The sequence below is a fragment of the Bos indicus x Bos taurus genome, chromosome X, assembly GCF_003369695.1.
Source record: "Bos indicus x Bos taurus breed Angus x Brahman F1 hybrid chromosome X, Bos_hybrid_MaternalHap_v2.0, whole genome shotgun sequence".
Lineage (NCBI taxonomy): Eukaryota > Metazoa > Chordata > Mammalia > Artiodactyla > Bovidae > Bos > Bos indicus x Bos taurus.
This window is the reverse complement of record NC_040105.1, coordinates 87,098,018-87,107,762: the sequence shown is the minus strand read 5'-3', so window position 1 is coordinate 87,107,762 and position 9,745 is coordinate 87,098,018.

Here is a 9,745-nt window from a genome sequence, read left to right as displayed (position 1 = left end):
CTCTATATCTTCTTTGGAGAAATGTCTAAGTCTTCTGACCACTTTTTGATTGAGTTTTTTGTTTTTCTCGTATTGAGCTTCATGAGCTGCTTGTATATTTTGGATATTAGTTCTTTGTCAGTTGTTTCATTTGCAACTATCTTCTCCCATTCTGAGAGAATTTCATGAGAGAATGAGAGAATTTCACCTTGCTTTGTTCCTTCATTTTACATAAGCTTTTAAGTTTAGTTAGGTCCCATTTGTTTATTTTTGTTTTTATTTCCATTACTTTAGGTCATTCCAGTATTCTTGCCTGGGAAATCCCATGGACTGTAGCCCTCCAGGCTGCTCTGTCCATGGGATCGCAAAAGAGTTGGGCATGACTTAGTGACTAAACAATAACAATACCCAGAAGTGGTATTGTTGGATTGTATGGTATAATATGTATAGTCCTCTTAAAAAATAAATTTTATTTTGGAGCATAATTGACATACTGCACTTTCTAAAGTGTAACATTTGCTAAGTTTTGACATATGTATACACCCATGAAATGATCACCATGATCAAGATAATGAAGATATCCATTGCTCCCAAGTTTCCTCATGCCCCTCCGTAATCCTTCTCTTATGCCCTTCTCCACAGTTCTTCATCCCCAGACAACTACTGATCTGCTTTACACCTAAACAGTTTAGTTTACACTTTCTAGAATTTTCTATAAATGAAATCATACACTCTTTCATTACTCTTTTAATCATGTACTCTTTTATTACTGGCCTCTTGCACTTGGTTTAATTTTTAAAAGATTCATCAAAGTTGTTACATGTACCAACAGTTTACTCTTTTTTATTACTGAGTAGTGTTCAATTGTGTGTTGATACCACAGTTTGTTTATTCATTCATCTGTTGATGGACATTTGGGTTGTTTCCAGTTTGGGCTCTTGCGAATATTGCTGCTATGAACATCCATGTACAAGTTTTTGTATGGACATATGATTTTGTTTCTTTCTCTCTTGTGAGAGCTTCCCTGATAACTCAGTTGGTAAAGAATCTGCCTGCAATGCAGGAGACCCCAGTTCAATTCCTGGATTGGGAAGATCTGCTGGAGAAGGGATAGGCTACCCACTCCAGTATTCTTGGGCTTCCCTTGTGGCTCAGCTGGTATAGAATCTGCCTGCAATGTGGGAGACCTGGGTTCAATCCCTAGGTCGGGAAGATCCCCTGGAGAAAGGAAAGGCTACCCACTCCAGTATTCTGGCTTGGAGAATTCCATGGACTGTATAGGCCATGGGTTGCAAAGAATCAGACATGACTGAGTGACTTTCCGGAGAAAGCACTCCAGTGTTCTTGCCTGGAAAATCCCATGGACGGAGGAGCCTGGTGGGCTGCAGTCCATGGGGTCAGTAAGAGTCGGACAAGACTCAGCGACTTCACTTTCACTTTTCACTTTCATGCATTGGAGAAGGAAATGGCAACCCACTCCAGTGTTCTTGCCTGGAGAATCCCAGGGACGGGGGAGCCTTGTGAGCTGCCATCAATGGGGTCGCACAGAGTCGGACACGACTGAAGCAACTTAGCAGCAGCAGCAGCAGCAGAGCGACTTTCACTTCACTTTCATGATTTTATTTCTCTTGTGAAGATACCTAGGACTATACTGGCTGAGTCATATGGGAAGTATAAGTTTATCAGAAGCTGCCAAACTGTTTTCCAAACTGGTTGTACCATTTCACCTTCCCACCATCAATGTATGAGAATTCCAGTTGTCCCATGCATTTACCAACATTTGATATAATCAATCTTTTTAATTTTAGTGGTATTTTACTGTGATTTTGATTTCTATCTCCCTAATGACTAATACTGAGTATTTTTCATGGGCTTACTGGCCATCTGCATATACTCTTTGGTGAAGTATCTGTTTATATCTTTTGTTCATTTTATTTATTTGATTTTTTTTTCTTATAATTGAATTGTGAGAGCTCTTTATATATTTTAAATATAAGTCCTTTACCAGATATATGATCTTCAAATAGTGCCTCCAGATCTGTGACCTGTTTTTTCATTCCCCTAAAAGTATCTTTGAAGAGAGGAAGATCTTCACTTTCACAATCTGCAATATTTTCACTTTTCTTTTATGGATTATGCTTGTATTAAAAAAAAAAACAAAACTTTTGTTAGGCCTACTCTAGAATTCTCAATTTGAAAAAGTTCCCTAGAGATCTTCAGATATAAATAACCTGAAGAGCATAGGCAATAATAGAATGCAATGAAATAATTAGTAAGTGATGAGTTTTTAGTGTTTATTGACTGTTTTTAATATACTTTATTGAATTGTAAATTTATATAATTTACTTGTTAACAAAGGATATATATATTTAGCAATCAGCTTGCAAACTGCCTGAAAATTCAACAGTCATCCCTTGTAAGCCATTTCATTTCAACTCCAACATACCACTATATAGATCTCTGTGGAACATATCAGAAGGGGGCTTCCCTGGTGGCTCAGATGGTAACATATAAGGGGGCTGTGGTCTGAATTCTAGGATCTTTCTAAAACTTGTATTAAGAAAAATTACATCTTACATAAATTGCAGCAAGATCTTTTGTGATGTACTTCCTACAGTAATGAAAATAAAAACAGAAATAAATTGGATCTAATTAAACTTAAAAGCTTTTTGCATAGCAAAGGAAACCATAAACAAAACAAAAAGACAACAATGGGAGAAAATATTTGCAAATGAAGCAACTGACAAGGGTTTAATCTCTGAAATACACAGATAGCTCATGCAGCTTAACATAAAAAACAAACAACCTACTGCTAGATCTTATATTTAAAACCTTAATAAAAAAGCACATATATTGTCATATATTTTAAAAACAATTTTTGATAACTAAATTTTAATAGAACTTTATTAAAGAACTTAATATGTCTTTCATGAGTTTTAAAAAGGTTTTAATAGGCTTTCCATATATTAAAGAGGTCCATGGTGCACACTCAAAAACATTAGGAAATCTTGCCAGGGATTCCAGTAGAATAAGTAGTATCTTTGTTCATAAATAGGATGAACAGGATATAGGCTTCTTGCTTAGATCACTATCAGAAATGTCTACCTCCTTCTTGTTACTTAATGCCTGTGGGATGAGGCATTTTGGAACATATAGATGTAAGTTCAAGCCCAAATTATGTTATCTATTGGTTGCATGACTTTGAGAAACTTCATTTGGCTCTTTGTGTCTCATGTTTTTAAACTGTAAATTAAGGATAATAATTCTTGCCTCAGAGCTTTTGGGCTTCCCAGGATGCACTAGTGATGAAGAATCTGCCTGCAATGCAAGAGACCCAGGTTTGATCCCCAGGTTGGGAAGATCCCCTGAAATAAGAAATGGCAACCCACTCCAGTATTCTTGCCTGGAGAATCTCATGGACAGAGGAGCCTGGCGGGCTAAGGTCCTTAGGGTCACAAAGAGTCGGACATGACTGAAGCAACTTAGCACACATGCATGCAAAGGTTTTTATGACAAGAATAAAATGAGTGCCTGGCATGCATTAGGTGCTCAGTAAATTCCTATTACTTCAGTATTAATAGGGGAATTGCTTACATTCCTGATTGTCTACTGCTAAAATTCATCATATGATAATTATTAGAGTTTTTTTTTTTTTCCTGAGGTGAGGGTATCTCTAATTCAGAAGAGAAAATAATAGTCTTTCCTGCCTTAAATACTAGTTACTGAATTCTTGGGCTTCCCTTGTGGCTTAGCTGGTAAAGAATCTGCCTGCAATGCAGGAGACCTGGGTTCGATCCCTGGGTTGGGAAAATCCCCTGGAGAAGGGAAAGGCTACTCACTCCAGTATTCTGGCCTGGAGAATTCCATGGACTGTAAAGTCCATGGAGTCGCAAAGAGTCAGACACAACTGAGCTACTGCACCTCTGCACTACCTACTACTGAGTTCTAGAGGCATCAGTTGTCCTGTGTTCATCTCAACTCAAAGTTGGGCACCAGGAAGATTTCTGGGGAAGGCATGTTGGATTCTGGTTCTCCAGCTTTTATTATTATGCTGATACAATCTGCTCCTGACTTTATGCCTTTATTGGTCAAGATTTTGAGTGTCAAGTATACCTCACTCAAATACACAGTCACTTCTTTAACTCAGCTCCGAGGGCAGGCCACAGCTACTGGACATTGATGTAGTGGCTCTTGGTCTTTTTCAGTCTGTGGACCTCTTCCAGTGGTAAAATCTCTGTGAATCACCTGTACCCCAACTATCCCTTGCCACAGGCACAAAAAATAAAACTGAAACTTAAAACTAATGGGAACGTTGGCACTACTTTAAATGAGAAACCAATGAGATGATGTCTGGTTTAAATGTCATAAGCAAATTATTTACTCATGCCGGAAACCAAAATATAGCCCTTGCCATACTGCAAATGTTAACACACACAGGATCAGTCTGTGAACCTGCTTAGGATAACTTTTGGTGACTGTAATAGTCTCATTTGGAGACTCCATTTAGGGAAGTATTGTTTTCCAAGAGTACTGCATGCTCATTTGATCATGTAATAAATTCACTTAATATGTTTTCTTTTTATAAATATTCTTTTCTTCTTTTTTGGTAGAGAGAATAGTGGAAACACTGAATTTTCAATCAGGCAGAACTGAATTTGAACTCCTTCTGTGTTCATTACTTGCTGTTGTTAACTTCAGCAAATTCTCTCAAGCTCTCTGAGCTTCAGTTGTGTCCTCTGCATAATGAATATATTTATTCCATAGCATAGTGGTGAAGTGGCTTTCCTGGTGGCTCAGTGGTAAAGAATCAGCCTGCTATGTGGGAGACACAGGTTTGATCTTTCCCAGGGAAGATCCCCTGGAGAAGGAAATGGCAACCCACTCCAGCATTCTTGCCTGGGAAATCCCATGGACAGAAGAGCCTGGTGGGCTGCAGTCTATGAGGTCACAGTCAACACAACTGAGCACACACATACACAAGCAACAAAAAGCAAGCGAAGGTGGTGAAGGTTAATTAAAATAATGTATTTTCTGTAGCTAGGATGTAACACACACTTGGCCCTCTAATTCATTTCTTTCCTTCCTCTTCCTAGGCTACAAAACTAAATTAAACTAAAATAAACCAAGAAGAAGCCAATACTTCATCAGGGCTATGTAGCAGAGGAAGAATTTGTCCAATACTGGGATTTCCAGGCTCTTGATCACATCAATATCTTTGGTCTTGAGCCTGGGTCTCATAGTGCTTCACTGAAATGTCTGTCTTGAAGAACAGTTTCTTCCACTTCTTGTTTTTCTGACCTAACTACTTTGCTAAACTCCAGTCTAGGATCATTCCATCTACCCGCTTCTCAACTTCTACAACCAGTCTGTTGAAGAAACCACACAGTTGTGCTAATCAGTGTTGCAGCAAATTTGTTTTCTCCAATCTCATGTTTATGGCCCTGATTGATGCCTTTGTCCAAGCCCCAGTGTGAAAATTCCAAAATGTCCTACTCCACCACCTTTCTACTCTCTTTAGAAGTCTCAAGAAAATTGAGACTACTACAGATGAACTCTTTCAATTTCCCATACCTAAAGATTATCTTCCCATTCTCATTTTCTTCCCTCTGGTCTCAGAAGTTTCCTTCTCCTGATCAAGGTTAATATTTCTATCTGGCTCTGGTGCATATCTCTTAATATTTCTTCAAGAATTTCATTAGCTTTGCTCTCTTTCCTTTCTGTCTTTAATACATCTTCCCCCTTTCCTTTGACATACAAGTAAGTCCAAGTTGCTTTCATACTGAAAATTCTGTTACTGTCTCTGGACTCTGCATGCCTCTCAAACTACTACCCTCTCTCTTCTCCTTTTTTCTCTCACCAGCTTCTTGAAAAGTGATTCATACCACTGTCTCCCAATTCCTTCCTAATTTCCCATCATCTCATCAGGCCGTTATAAATTGCTGCTGCTGCTGCTAAGTCGCTTCAGTCATGTCCGATTCTGTGCGACCCCATAGATGGCAGCCCACCAGGCTCCCCCATCCCTGGGATTCTCCAGGCAAGAATACTGGAGTGTGTTGCCATTTCCTTCTCCAATGCATGAAAGTGAAAAGTGAAAGTGAAGTCACTCAGTCGTGTCTGACCCTCAGTGACCCCATGGACTGCAGCCTACCAGGCTCCTCTGTCCATGGGATTTTCCAGGCTACAGTACTGGAGTGGGGTGCCATTGCCTAAATCTCCATTAAGACTGCTTTTGCAAAGGACACTAATGATCTAACAGTCAGAGCCAATGGACTCTTCTGATTCTCACATTACTTAACATGCTGGGTAAATTTGGCAGTGTATAAGATTCTCTCCTTGGGACTTTCCTGGCAGTCCAATGATTCAGACTTTGCCTTCCAGTGCAGGGGGTGCCGGTTCAATCCCTGGTTGGGGAGCTAAGATCCCACATGCCTCTTGGCTAAAAAACCAAAACAAAAAAAAATCCAAAACAGAAGCAATATAGTAACAAATTCAATAAAGACTGAAAATGGTCCACAAAAACAACAGATCTTAAAAAAAAAGATTCCCTTCTTCAGACTCTGTCCTACTCTGACTCCTTAGGCATTACTTTTTTTTTGTTTTGTTTTTAATATGTTGTGTTTATTTTCTTTTTTCTTTAATTTTATTTTATTTTTAAACTTTACATAATTGTATTAGTTTTGCCAAATATCAAAATGAATCCACCACAGGTATACATGTGTTCCCCATCCTGAACCCTCCTCCCTCCTCCCTCCCCATACCATCCCTCTGGGTCGTCCCAGTGCACTAGCCCCAAGCATCCAGTATTATGCATCGAATCTGGACTGGCATCTCGTTTCATACATGATATTTTACATGTTTCAATGCCATTACTTTTAATCCTACCTCTTTGAGTGTTCTTCCTCAGGCTCCTTTACTGGCTTCTCTTCTCTATCTGTTCTTTTAATGCTAGTTTTCCCTAAAGCATAATACTTGGATTTTTTCTTCTTAATGTATACTAAATACCTGAGCAATTTATTTTCATACTATTAACTGTCACTCATAAATTATTACAATCTCTATCACCACTCAGCTCTGCCTACTGTATTTCAACTCCCTGTTGGTCTTCTCCATCCTCTTGAATATTTCACAGATACCTCACATGTAGTTCAAAGTTTAATAAATGAACTCATCTTAAACCTATTCTACTCTAATATTTCTTAGAGAATAACCGCACTAACTAACCAGTTATTCAAGTCATAAAACTAGGTTTTCTCTTCCCTATTTTCCACCCATAATGTGCCAGTCATAGGCTTATCATTGCCCTTAGATCCATTTCTTACCTTTTTTTGCTCTGCTCTTTTTTTTGCAGAGGGTTGATCACTGCAGGCTGCATTTCCCATGTTTCCATATTAAGAGGCTCTGATTAAATTCAACCAAAAGGAAACTGGATGATGGGAGGAAAAGACAATCCAGTGGTTTTGGGCAGCAGCTGTGTCTCCTCCATGTCTTCAGCTAACACTTGACAGGCTTGCAACGATTCCAGCTGCAGAGGTGTGACCTCTGCTCTTTGTCTCTAGTAACAACATTTCTTCTTGTTGTCCTTTCAGCCTTGGGAGTCTCAGGGGATTCCTGCTGTTGCTAATCTCTGTGTAGCTCCAACATCCCCTGGGTGTCATCTCAGTTCTAACATCTTCAATGTTACAAATTGTTGTATTTAATTTCCTTTGTGTTAAATACCTAGAGTGGATTTTATTTTCTCGTTTGGACCATGGATTAAAACACCTATTAACCAAGCATTATAGATGCTGTCTATTTAACTGCCTTCATATCTATATGTACTCCTGGTCTCACTGCTACTGCCTTAGTTCAGATTTTACAGCAATACCCTCCTAACTTGTCCCCTCTTTTATCTATCCTCCATGCTATAGGCAATTGAACTTTCTAAATAAAACAATAAATCTTATAATACCCCCTATTTAAAACCCTCCAACATCCCCCATGTAGAACTCTTTCCCAAATATCAGTCATTTGTTCATCACCCTCATAATTTTTCTTGCCGTATCTGTGTACCATCTGTACTATTATTTAGGTAATATTTTTCTTTAAATTCATTCATTTAAAATAATTTTAGCTTTCCCCTGAGCAATTATACTGGTAAAATCAAGTTTGAAGGTCTATTATTTTTCTAATATGTGTTGAAATAAATACTATTAAAATAACAAGGTAATCCATATATCACCTTATAGCATCCCTCATATGTACAAGCCTACTTTGGGATACACTAGCCTATAGGATCAAGCAAAAATTTTTACTGTAATTTGCTGTTCAATCCCTAAGTTGTGCCTGACTCTTTCTGACCACATGGACTGCAGTATGCCAGGCTCTTCTGTCCTCCGCTATCTCCCAGAATTTGCTCAAATTCATGTCCACTGAGTCAGTGATGCTATTTTTGATGCTATCTATTATTGGAATGTATAAAGTCTTGTATGATCTGGCTCTTGAGGCTTACTCTCCCATCTTCTCCATGAATCCCTACTTACACTCTCTGTTCTGACCACCCTTTCTTGCCTCCAGTTCAGACTGCTTCATAATCCTTCATAATCCCTTCTATGCCATATATAAACACAGTTTTGTTTTGTTTTGTTTTGTTTTGCACATACCTATTTACATGTCTTTTTTAAAAAAAATCTTTTTATTTTGTTTTGGGGTATAGCCAATTAACAGACTTCCCTGGTGGCTCAGGGGTAAGGAATCTGCCTGCAGTGCAGGAGCTGCAGGAGACTTGCATTCAATCCCTGGGTGGGAAAGATCCCCTGGAGGAGGGCATGGCAACCCACTCCAGTATTCTCGCCTGGAAACTCCCCATGGACAGAAGAGCCTGGCAGGCTACAGTCCATAGAGTTGCAAAAAAGCGGACACAACTGAAGTGACGTAACACGTATAGCCAATTAACAATATCGTGATAGTTTTAGGTGAACTGCAAAGGGACTCAGCCATACATATACATGTATCCATTCTACCCCAAACTCCCCTCCCATCCAGGCTGGCACATAACATTTAACATGTCTTTTTGTCCCTAATAAACTGGTTTAAGAAAATCATTGCTGATTGCTGTCCATGGTCTATGTGTCTATGTTTGCTCAATCATGTCCGACTCTTTGTGACCCCATAGGCTGTAGCCCACCAGGCCTCTCTGTCCATGGAATTCTCCAGGAAAGAATACTGGAGTGAATAGTCATTCCCTTCTCCAGGTGATCTTCCCACCCCAGGGGTCGAACTGGGGTCTCCTGTGTTGCAGACAGATTCTTTACCATCTGAGCCACCAGAGAAGCCCAGGTGATACTGATTCAGTTTTTCCAAATATGTAAGCTCTTCTTAAATTAGAATAACATCATTTTTTTTTTACTGAAAAAGATGCTGTTTGTTTGTTACCAAGACAATGACTCAGCACTATAAAGTGGTATTTTACTCTTTGTAGTTTCTTTTAACATATGGACTCACCTGGGTAAAATTTGTTCAACTACCAAGCATAAAGATTGGACTGGAGCACAGAAAGTATAGTTAGTATCCACATTAATTCCAATATTTATTTTTGGTTTTCAGAGTATAACAAAAGTACCCAAAGGAAAAGATAAAACTATACTGTTTTTTATAAAAAGAAAATGCAGCAGTATAGCGTGAACTGGCTTTCAACTTTTTTATTTTTCTGCTGAGGGCAAGGCTTGAAGTAAAGAAGAGAAAGGGTAAAGTTGCAAGTTTTTACAAGCAGCATCAGAAACTCAGAGTT